A 12280-nucleotide genomic window follows, 5' to 3' on the forward strand; every position below is an offset into this window, starting at 1 on the left:
AAGCCCCAACACTTTTTAATCAACTGACTGTTGCAATGTATTCCTATGCAACCAAGGGGGCTTATTGTTTTACAGAAATTCATTGACTAAATTATCAAACTGTTTTAAATATTGTAAAGAAATATTTGCAGTTATATACTGAAGTAGAGAAGTAACTTTAGGAAGGCAATTCATTTTGAGTATGATAGTTTGTTATTTTGAGTACCTCAGATCAGTGGTTCTTAATTCTGGTGCTTGTGCAAAATGAGTTGACAACGGTTCCAAATTATTTTATCTCTTATTACTAGATCTTAGAATCACACATGAGAATCCACAAAAGCAGAGATTTGGCTTATCTTTAACTGCTTAAGATCAATTTGCACCAGATCAGCAAGAGACAACATTTAAGTTTCCTTCACCAACAGGCCTCAACGAAACACGGCGTTCCTGATTGGTTGGTGACTCAGCTTCAGTGACGTCCTTGGTATTCACTCGCTTGTGCGTGGAAGTTGTCCTGGGTTACCTGAGTGACAGACTCTGCGGTTTGCAGAAGTTTTTTGCAGTTTCGGCGGTTTCTAAATTTAAAGAGGTTGCATGGAAAGTTCTTTGCGGACCCGATTGTGTGGCGGTGCAGTGTCCGAGAGCAAGGCAATAGGGGGCATAGAGCAGCAGCGAGCTAATGCAAAAGCAAAGTTTTACTATTGTAGTAGGTTTTTAAGTGATCTGGTTTGGTCCATCCCACTGGCACTGTCTTCCAATGAGCAGTTGCCATGGAGAGTGGGCCCACACCCCGTACCATTATGCTCAGGGTAAGTCATTAACAGACTGCTGGGTAATTTCATGTGGTAAAATATCTTGTAAGTTCGTTACTATCTTACATCAAATGTTACAAGACAAATACTGTTTTGCATTTACACTAATTTATTGAAAATATCACTAGCTTTTGTTTAGTACCAGACATCATACATTTCAGACAAATACAGAAGGATTCATCTGCTATAAGGGTTAAAAAAAACAATTAACTTGGTTGCAATAAACACATGTAGTATTCAAAGAAACCCACTGCCCAGAGGGACACATTTAGTGATCTCCTTAAGTCTCTGAAATTTTTCCAAAGTAGCACATAATTCTTAAATTCACAAATCTAATTTTTGTTAATTCACAAATTGTCTTTTGAATTTATGAATTGGATTTTGTGAATGAATAGAGATGTGCATGGATTAATGTTATTATTATTATTATTTTTAATATTATTATTTTTGAGACAGAGAATCTTACATTTGAGAATCTTACATTTACATTTAGTTGGGAATGGGAAGACATTCCTCCAGCATGGAACAGTCAATGAAAAGGTTTTGGAAAGTGATTTATAGCCTGCGCTCACTCCCAGATTGGAGACTCCAGGACGGGATGTAGACCTTCAGAAGTAGGTGGAGGTAAGAGGGTGCAGTGCCAGTGATTTGAACTTGATACGAGCCTCGAACGGTAACCAATGCAGAGAGATAAAGAGAGGAGTTACATGGGCTCTTACTGAAGACCAGATGAGCTGCAGCATTCTGGAGGATTAAGGGTGCAGGATGGGAATCCAGCTAGAAGGGCACTGTCGGGGTCTAGCCTTGAAATGACAAGAGTTCGCACTAAACGTTGTGCAGCATGATCTGTTAAGAAGAGTCAGATTTTTCTGATGTTGAAAAGTGCAGATCTGCATGATGGAGCTGTGTTAGCAATGTCCTCTTTGAAGGACAACTGATCATCCAGAATCACCCTAAGATTTCTTACCGAACTACATGGGGTAATGGTGGATGATCCCAACTGCATTGAGAAATTATGTTGAATGTGTGGAGTTGCAGGGAAGCTGGTGTAAGCAGATGAGTAAGCAGTTGGTGATATTTGTTCCAAGCCGATATCCTTCAGGCAGTGTGATGTGAGTTAAAAATTTGGAAATTCAGTTAAAAACAGCCCATTGTAGTGTTTTGGCAATAAATAGAAGTAGAGAGACTGGTCTGTTTTTTTCATCCAATGAGTAATGTTTTTTAAACAGTGAGTTTACCCAGGCCTGTGTACACCAATCAACCCGCTCCGAGCTGAGATCGAACCGGCGACCTTCTGCATGGCAGTTGCTCTAACAAGTAGGCTAAGGACCCTTGGTTCCTAGTGTCTGTCGCCAGAGGACCTTTAAAGTCAGAGGAGTGAGGTTTACAGGCACAGCACTTCACTAGCTGGCCTCCGTTACACCTGCTTAAAAGTGATTATAAATGTGCCAGTGTGGAGTGATAGAAGAGAGTCAAATTTTCTTCAGAGGGTGTTGTTTGATGGAGATTTAGATTTGAGTGGGGTTTTTTTTTGTTAAAGAAGGAGGCCAAATTATTAGCTTATAAGGAGTTGGTGGAGGAGGACAGAGCAGGGTATTAAATGTCCTGAAAAGTTTGCGGATGTCTGAAGTGGTGTTAATTCTGTTACGTTTGTATTGGTTTTGGCCGAATGGAGTTGGGAGGCTAATGACGCCAGCTGGGTTTGGTACCTGCTAAAGTCAGTGGAGGCTTTTGATTTGTGCCATGCTCTCTCTGTTGCCCTGAGTGCTGTTCGATGTTATCTCAGAACATGCCTTAACCCTAACTCTTCTCTCAGACCATCCAACAGCCAGGGGTTAGAGGGAGTAGAGTGAGTGTATTGGTCTGGTGGAGACAGGACAGATTTCACCTAGACAGGATGTTAAAATGGAACAGAGTGTTTCTGCTGCACTATTTACATCAAGAAGTGAGAACTGTGTGTTTGAGGGAAGAGAGGATGTAACAGTGGAGAAGTGTGTGGAGGACAAACCTATTTTTACTAGTAGCATTTTAGTTGTTGTAGTCAACAATTGAATTTTTGATATCAACAATGAAGTCTGAATGGCAGCCTACATTTAGTGAAGTTTCACAAACGAATTTCGAGAGGAGCGCTTGATATGATTGACCGCAGCTGGTCTCTCATTTACAATCATTAGTTAGCCAATCAGATTAATCCAAACTCGCTATAAGAAGCCTAGCAAAAAATGACTCGCTTATCTTCGTTTAACGAAGAAAGCTCTTGACAGGACTGCTCCAGCTCCTTCACAAGCTTCTAAAATTCAACATCTCTCTACAACCCATCAACAATTCTAAAACCATCATCTGACTACGACAAATCAACAACAACAACAGCAGCAATACAACAACAGCGGAAATAAGACAACAGCAGCATCAAATCTACTCTCAGATCAACAAACAGCAACATGTACAGGAACGAAATCTCCGCTCTCCCAGAAACACCAGCCCTGGCTCAACAACACCAAGCTCAGCCTGGAAGCCGACTCGATACTGAGGCTCCAATAAGAGGGCGAAGGCCTATCTGCTCTACTTCAGCAAAGACACAATCCCCATCTCCCGTCACTCCGAATCGCCACCCACCTTCTCCAGCTTCTTTATACGCCTCTGCAAGATCATCATCCCCTTACTTCCAACAAGATGACAGTGACCGAACTTTGCCAGACCCTCATAAATGCGGGAAATTCCATCCCCAGCCGCTGCAATAAAACCGAACTACTAAAACTCTATGAATCCATTTCATCAGCAACACTGCCCCTTCAGCACAGCAGAACCGCTTGCTCCCGCCACACCCCCTATCCTCAACCCACCACAGCCCCACATGCACAAAATCTCCCCAGACCATGAAAGAAAGCAACTAAGAAAAGCAAAAAAAAGCAATCCCACCGAATCGGACAAACTGCACCTACCATAACATTCCAAAATATGGACAATCCACTGCATAATGACGCCACTCTCGGACTACCCACCCCCCTCCCTTGGCCTCCAGCTCCACATTCCAGTGAAAACTCCAGGCCTACTTTTCCTACCATCCCCTCCACTCTCAACCCTCCTCAACTCTCTCTCCCTTCCAACCTCCCTCACTCTTCAACCCAGCTTAATTCTACCTAGTCTTTCTCTACAAGTTTTTCTACACTCTTCCTCTCCCTACTCATTTCCCCTCTTCCAGTATCCCCAACTTTTTCAGCTCTACATCCCTTCCCCAAGCACCCACCTCCATTACTAACCCTCCCCAACAGTCTACCCTCCCTACCCACATTTCTTCCGCACGGCCCCCCTTCACCCTAACCACAGCCACACGCCTTCTCATTCCTCATAGTGCTCCAGTGCTGGAACCACCCCCGATCTTCAAAGCCATCAAAAACCTCATCCTATCAGGTGCTGACATCGACCTTTCTACACTCCTTTCACCCATAACACCTCCCTCAGCAGAACGACAGGTGGATTGCGGCGAATTCACTATTACACTTAAATCACCCGCTAGCTCACAACCTCACACACTTTCATTAGCTGAATTTTATGTAGCATTTGCACGTTATACAGAAACCATCTGTTCAGTCTTTCCCCATAGGAGGCCATCTCCTGTGAGGGAACACATTTTTACACGTACCACAAATAATTTTCTGCAAAATGCGCTATTCGCATTACTCAGTGGAATCAGTGTCCCTACTGGGATCAAAATCTGCACACGACCACTTCCTGTCCCTTCATAATCTCCTCCTCCGACAAAGAACAACAAACCCCAAGATCCACCAGCTACGTGGACACCCCCCCCCCCCCCCTATAAATTTATCCATATCTGCAATTACTTTTAAAATGTCTGGGTAAAAAACAAAACTTTTTTCATGTTTTCTTCAACTGCCTATCAACACCTTAGCAACCACCTAGCAACACATTTCAGGTTGCTAAGGTGTTGCTAGCCGGTTGTTAAGTAGTTGCTAAGGTTTTGCTAGGTGGTTGATAATGTGTTGCTAGGCGGTTGCTAAGGTGTTGATTGGCAATTGCTAAGATGTTGGTAGGTGGTTGCTAAGGTGTTACTAGGCGGTTACTAAGGTGTTGCTAGGTGGTTGCTAAAGTGTTGCTAGGCAGTTACTAAGGTGTTATGCGGTTGCTAAGGTGTTGCTCTGTGGTTTCTAAGGTGTTGCCAGGGTGTTATTATTATTATGCATATTATGATAGGGAGAGTCCGTTAGAAACTGCATCTGTCACTGCTGAGTCTACTGTCATTGCATCTGAGCCTAATTCTGTTTCCCTCGCATGTGACCAAGTTGATGACATTTATGCTGAAGATGGGATAGTGCTCCGTCATACACATCAACAGTCTGCTAGACTACAAAATTCTGAAATCTTGTGCAATCTAAACACTCATTTATCTCACTTATCTGAGCAGCAGGTGAGTGACATTAAAGGGTTAATCTCCGATTTTTCCTCTCTCTTTAATGATGTACCTTTGCACACGTACCTTTAGAAAATGACATTGATGTTGTTAATGCCATCCCGATTAAAACAACACTTGTATCGCGTTAACAGTTTCAAAAGAGAAGCTATGCAAAATTAAGTGAAGTACTTGTTGGAGAATGAGTTTGCTAAACCCAGTAGCAGTCCATGGAGCTCCCCGTGTTTGCTGGTTCCAAAGTGCGATGGAACTGTTAGATTCTGCACTGATTATCGCTAAGTTAATGCAGTTACCGTTTCAGATTGTTTTCCTTTGCCGTAGATGGAGGACTGCGTTGATAACCTTGGCTCGGCACATTATGTTAGCAAATTAGATTTGCTGCGAGGTTATTGGCAGGTGGCCCTTAAACTTCTGCCTCTTACATTTCAGCTTTCGTAGCCCTTGACAAACTTTCTACAATATTCTCTTATGGCGTTCGGAATGTGTAACGCACCAGCCTCGTTCCAATGCCTTATTAATATTGTGTTGCCAGGAGTGCCGAACTGTAATGCTTATTTGGACGATTTAGCTGTGTATTCTAGTGACTGGGTTGAGCACGTTAATTTCCTCCAAACTGGGTTTGAGCGTCTTGCAAAAGCTTCATTGACGTTAAATTTGGCCAAGTGTAAATTCGGACAAGCAATTATTACCTATTTAGGTAAACAAGTTGGCCAAGGTCAAGTGCGCCCTCTTGAAGCGAAAGTGACAGCTATTTCAGAATTCCCAGCTCCAACTACCAGACATGAGCTTCACAGGTTTTTAGGAATGGCTGGTTACTATCGCGGCTTATGAAAGAACTTTTCTTATATTGCACATCCACTAACCTTAATTTTGGGTCCATCCCATTCGTTTTGTTGGTCTGATGATTGCCAACATGCTTTTGATTCCATCAAGGCTCTTTTAAGCAACACTCATGTGCTGGCTGCACCTGACTTTTCCTCTCCTTTCAAGTTGGAGATAGATGCGAGTGCTGTGGGCACGGGAGCTGTTTTGCTGCAGAAGGATCAAGTTGGTGTTGATCATCCTATTTGTTATTTTTCACGCAAATTTAACAAACATCAAATAAATATTCTACAATCGAAAAAACCATTAGCGTTGTTGATGGCTCTTCAGTTCTTTGATGTGTATGTCGGCCCAGTAATTTGCCAGTTACCGTGTTCATGGATCATAATCCACTCGTTTTCCCCACTCGGTTGTACAATCAGAACCAGCGCTTAATGCCTTGGTCTTTGATTGTACAAGGATATAACTTGGTTATTAAACACAAGAAAAGTGTGAATAACTTTATAGCTGATGCTTTGTCTAGAGTGTAAAGATCTAAACAAATATATGTCGCATTATTAGATCAAGAAACAACGTACTGTGTGCTCCAGAAATAATCTATTAAGAATTAAACCAGAAAAACCACTAAAAAGAGAAAATACAAATTTCATGAAGCTTGGTCTCCTAAACATCAGGTCACTAGCACCTAAAGCACTAATCATAAATGAAATAATAACAGATAACAATCTTAATGCACTCTGTCTCACTGAAACCTGGCTGAAACAAATTGACTATATTAGTTTAAATGAAGCAACTCCTCCAGGATTCTTAAATAAACATGAGGCTCGTCAAACTGGTCATGGTGGTGGAGTCGCGTCAATCTTTAGTGATATTCTTAATGTTAATCAGAGAAACGAACTTATGTTTAGCTCCTTTGAAGTATTAGCGCTTAATGTTGTCCTTCCAAACACTATGCAAAAACCTATGTTATCTCTCGCTCTAATCACCATATATAGAACCCCAGGACCCTATGTCAATTTTCTAAAAGAGTTTTCTGATTTTATCTCTGACTTACTAGTTAAAACTGATAAAATACTAATTGTAGGAGACTTTAACATCCACATAGATGACGCCAACGACACATTAAGGCTCGCGTTTATAGACTTACTGCTCTCACTAAGAATAAAGCAAAATGTTATTGGTCCAACCCATCGCCTAAAGCATACACTAGATCTAATTCTGTCTTATGGAATTGAGGTCATTGATGTAGACATTATACCATAAAGTGATTATATTACAGACCACTACCTCTTACTATATAAGCTGTGTTTACCTGAAATTAGCAGATCCGCTCCGATATATCGCCCTAGTAGAACTATTGTTCCATCCACTAAAGATGAATTTATAAATAACTTACCTGATCTTTCTCTACTTCGAAATGCACCCGTAAACGCAAATGACCTTGATGTAGTAACCAGCAGTATGGATGCCATCTTTACTAGCACTTTAAATACTGTGGCACCCATCAAACTAAAAAAGGCTAGAGAGAATAAAACTACACCGTGGTATAATAGTCATACCCGCGCTCTCAAAACAGCAACCCGTGCCCTGGAACGTAAATGGGAAAAAACTAATTTAGAAGTCTTTAGAATTGCATACAAAGACAGTATGTCCAGCTATAGGAGGGCTTTAAAATCTGCCAGGGCTGAGCACCTCCGCAAACTGATAGAAAATAATCATAACAATCCTAGATTCTTATTTAACACCATCGCTAAATTAACAAATAATTGGTCATCTTTGGAACAAAACGTTCCACCGCAAATTAGTAGTGATGACTTCATTAATTTTTTTCAGTGATAAAATAGAAGGCTTTAGACAGAAAATAGGAGATATTCAACTTTCTGCACCGCCTTATACTTCAGATCCAGTAAACACGTCTCTGAATCTAAATAACCTACAGTGCTTTAAAATCATAGAACAGGAAGAGCTAGACAAAATTATAAATAGCTCTAAATCAGCTACGTGTATATTGGACCCAATTCCAACAAAGTTACTGAAAGAATTGCTACCTGTTATAGGAGAACCTCTTCTTAACGTTATCAACTCTTTTTTATCTTTAGGCCATGTTCCAAATCCTTACAAGTTAGCTGTTATTAAACCTATTATTAAGAAACCACAACTGGACCCCAGCAACTTAGCTAATTATAGGCCTATTTCAAATCTTCCATTTATATCTAAAATACTAGAAAAGTAGTTTCTGCTCAATTATGCTCCTTTCTGCAGATGAACAATGTTTTTGAAGTGTTTCAGTCAGGTTTCAGAGCTCATCACAGTACAGAAACTGCATTAGTGAAAATAACCAACGATTTACTCTTAGCTGCTGACCAAGGGTGCATCTCGCTATTAGTTCTACTCGATCTTAGTGCAGCATTTGACACCATTGACCATGATATCCTTATTAATCGCTTAAAGTCTACAGGTGTCCAGGGACAGGCCCTACAATGGTTTAAGTCATACTTATCTGACCGTTACCAGTTTGTGAATATTAATGGACAGCCTTCACAAATCAGCCCAGTAAAATACGGGGTGCCTCAAGGATCAGTTTTAGGCCCTTTGCTGTTTACAATATACATGCTACCCCTGGGAGACATTATTAGAAGACATGGGATCAGCTTTCACTGCTATGCAGATGATACTCAATTATATATTTCAACTAAACCTGACGAGACATCTAAACTGTCCAAGCTAACTGAGTGTATTAAAGATGTTAAAGACTGGATGACCAACAATTACCTTCTCTTAAACTCAGACAAAGCAGAATTATTACTTATTGGGCCTAAATCTTGTACACAGCAGATCCCACAACTCGACCTACAATTAGAGGGATACAAAGTTAGCGTTAGCTCTACTATAAAAGATCTGGGTGTCATATTAGACAGCAATTTTACTTATAAAAATCATATATCCCATGTCACAAAAACTGCTTTTTTTCATCTGAGAAATATTGCTAAGTTACGAAGTATGCTATCCATCTCAGATGCAGAAAAGCTAGTCCATGCTTTTATGACTTCTAGGCTGGACTACTGTAATGCACTGTTTGCTGGCTGCCCAGCATCCTCTATTAACAAACTTCAATTAGTACAAAATGCAGCTGCCAGAGTTCTTACCAGGTCTAGAAAATTTGATCACATCACACCAATTTTATCCTCCTTACACTGGCTGCCTGTTAAGTTTCGTATTGAATTTAAAATATTGCTTCTTACATATAAAGCTTTAAATAATCTAGCTCCTGTTTATCTAACCAATCTTCTGTCTCGCTGCAATCCAACTCGCTCTTTAAGGTCTCAAAACTTAAGGCTTCTGGTAGTACCTAGAATAGCAAAGTCGAGTAAAGGAGGTCGAGCCTTCTCATTTATAGCTCCTAAACTCTGGAATAGCCTTCCTGATAACGTCCGAGGCTCAGACACACTCCCAATTCAAAACTAGATTAAAGACCTATCTGTTCAGTAAAGCATACACTTAGTGCACCACTTAGGGGGCTTCCACACAGGTTATGCATCTTGTTGATATACACTGTGAACATCAGCTACGCTAATTATTTTCTTTATTCTCCATTTTCACCTGGGGATACTCTTCCCGAGGCCCTCAGACTATGCAGAGTCACTGATTCGATCCAAGACCAACGACGATATGATCCCAAGGTTTCCATATCCTGGACCTGGCCGAATCCTGAGCAGCTACTGTGATGGTCATGGAAGAGTGGAGAACATGAGACTGATTCCTGTGACGCTCCAGAGACAGACGAGTCTTCGCTGAGGCCAGCTTCCAGCCTCCGCCACTGAGACTGCAGCTCTGCACAAGACGTTTGGCCAGCGGAGAAATTAAAATGATCGTGCCCAACTGAGCCTGGTTTCTTTCAAGGTTTTATTTCTCCACTTCCGCCATTAGTGAAGTTTTTTTTCCCTCTCCGCTGTCGCCACTGGCTTGCATGGTTCAGGATCTGTAGAGCTGCGCATCGTTGGATTTGCCCTTCAATATTTGGACTCTCAGTAGTAATTATTAAACCACACTGAACTGAGCTCAACTGAACTGAACTTAAACACTACAAACTGAACTACACTGTTCCTATTTACTATGACCTTTTATGTGAAGCTGCTTTGACACAATCTACATTGTATAAGCGCTATACAAATAAAGGTGAATTGAATTGAATTGAATTGAAAGTTACTGTTGGGGCTGAACAAAGAATGTAATAATAAAAAACTCATAAATTTACATTTTATGTAAAAAAAAAAAAAAACACATTGTTGTGAAGCTATGAATGTAATATGGACCTTTTTAATGTTTTGTCTGAAGTGTAATCTGGATAAATAAGTGAATTGTATGAATTTTGAACAGTGCAATAAAAGAAAAAAAGTAAAAAATGGCAATGCCTGATCTCATCTAAATTCGGAAGCAAAGCAGGGTTGGGCCTGGTTAGTACTTGGATGGGTGACTGCCTGGGAATACCAGATGCTGTAAGCTTTTTGAATTCATTTGGCAAAAAAATTCATAAATAAAAAAAAATAAAAAATAACTATTGAGGGGCCAAGGGCATTGTTTCTGTCAGTGCTGTGTCAAGGCAAGCTGAGCGGCACTTGGCTCCTGGTGCTGCGCCTATTTTTAAATAGCCAACTCTTGACGGCTGCTTTCGCTTACGGCCATACCACCCTGGCAATGCCTGATCTTATCTGAATTCGGAAGCTAAGCAGGGTTGGACCTGGTTAGTACTTGGATGGGAGACCGCCTGGGAATACCAGGTGCTGTAAGCTTTTTGAATTCCTTCAAGGAGGAGGACCGTGGTAGCATCAAATTGCTGTCTCAGCGTATAGTATCGGAACTACTCACTGATTGGTGTGATTGAAAACGGTCTCATTCAGTTCACTGAGTTGAAGCAAGGAGAGAAGGAGGAGGTTCCACCGATATTTGGACTCGGATCACTGGATTCAAAGTCCAGAGTGCTAACCATTACACCATGGAAACAATACCCTTCTTATAGGCTATCTAATGCTCGGAAACTGGTGATGAAACAGGCCTCTGTGAAAGCCAAGCTGTCCCTCAAAGCCAAAAACAACTGCAAGGGATCGTCCAGTAAATGAAACTGGGACCTCTCACACCCGAAGCAAGAATCATACCCCTAGACCAACGAGCCAATAAAAAGCAGCAAGTTTACATGGCCACACTATCTGCTGACAAACCGGCATTCTCTGAAAACGGCCTCTGTCTAAAACCTCAACGCCCTCATAAAACATGTGACAACTGTACGGGCTCACCTGGAATTTGAACCTGGGAACTCTCGTGGCATGAGCGAGAATCATTCTCCTAGAACAGCAAGCCACTGTGCAGGGAAGGTTTTATGTGGTGATACTATCTGCTGACAAACTGGAATTCTTCGAAAGAAGATTTTATGAAAGCCATAATGCCCCCCTGTAAAACACAAGACAGCTGCAAGGGCTCGCCCGGGATTTGAACCCAGGACCTCTCGCACCCAAAGCGAGAATCATACCCCTAGACCAACGAGCCACTAACACGCAAAGCTTTCACATGGCATCAGAAGCAGTGCATGGTTGGAAAACTTTATGTAACAATTGAGTCACAACATACCTTCAAAATCTCATGGGTTGAAGCAGGGCTTGTGCGTGAATTCTCCCACCCAAAACCAGACTCGCAACCCCAGACCGACAAGTTGAGTCACTCGTTTACTTATAAATTTTTGTTCTCCAGTTGTTTCAGTGAGTAAATTGATCTCACCAGTTTCACAGATTTATGCTGCATGGCAAAACCACACATAACGTTACATAAGTGATTGCTGAAGGAGGACCGTGGGAGCATTAAATAGCTATCTCAGCGTATAGTATCGGAACTACTCACTGATTGGTGTGATTGAAAATGGTCTCATTCATTTCACTGATTTAAAGCAAGAAGCAAAGGCAGAGGTTCCACCGAGATTTGAGCTCGGATCATTGGATTCAAAGTCCAGAGTGCTAACCATTACACCATGGAACCAAGACACTTCTTACAGGCTATCTAATGCTCAGAAACTGGTTATGAAACAGGCCTCTGTGAAATCCAAGCTGTCCCTCAAAACAAAAATCAACCGCAAGGGCTCGTCCAGGATTGTAACCCGGGACCTCTCACACCCTAAGCGAGAATCATACACCTAGACCAACTAGCCACTAAAACATGAAGTTTTCACATGGCATCAGAAGCAGTGCATGGT

General features: G+C 41.5%; 3 non-coding genes across 3 annotated transcripts; 1 reads left to right on the top strand and 2 right to left on the bottom strand.

The window, feature by feature from the left end:
- Window positions 1-10713: 10713 nt before the first annotated feature.
- LOC130223987 (5S ribosomal RNA) lies at window positions 10714-10832 on the top strand. Its single transcript, XR_008837092.1, has one exon. It is a non-coding gene; the product is annotated as a 5S ribosomal RNA (ribosomal RNA).
- Window positions 10833-11511: 679 nt separating this feature from the next.
- On the bottom strand, window positions 11512-11583 carry trnap-ugg (transfer RNA proline (anticodon UGG)). Its single transcript has one exon. It is a non-coding gene; the product is annotated as a tRNA-Pro (tRNA).
- A 411-nt stretch (window positions 11584-11994) lies between these two features.
- Window positions 11995-12066, bottom strand: trnaq-uug (transfer RNA glutamine (anticodon UUG)). Its single transcript has one exon. It is a non-coding gene; the product is annotated as a tRNA-Gln (tRNA).
- Between the last annotated feature and the right edge of the window lie 214 nt (window positions 12067-12280).

The sequence above is a fragment of the Danio aesculapii genome, chromosome 4 (assembly GCF_903798145.1).
Source record: "Danio aesculapii chromosome 4, fDanAes4.1, whole genome shotgun sequence".
NCBI lineage: Eukaryota > Metazoa > Chordata > Actinopteri > Cypriniformes > Danionidae > Danio > Danio aesculapii.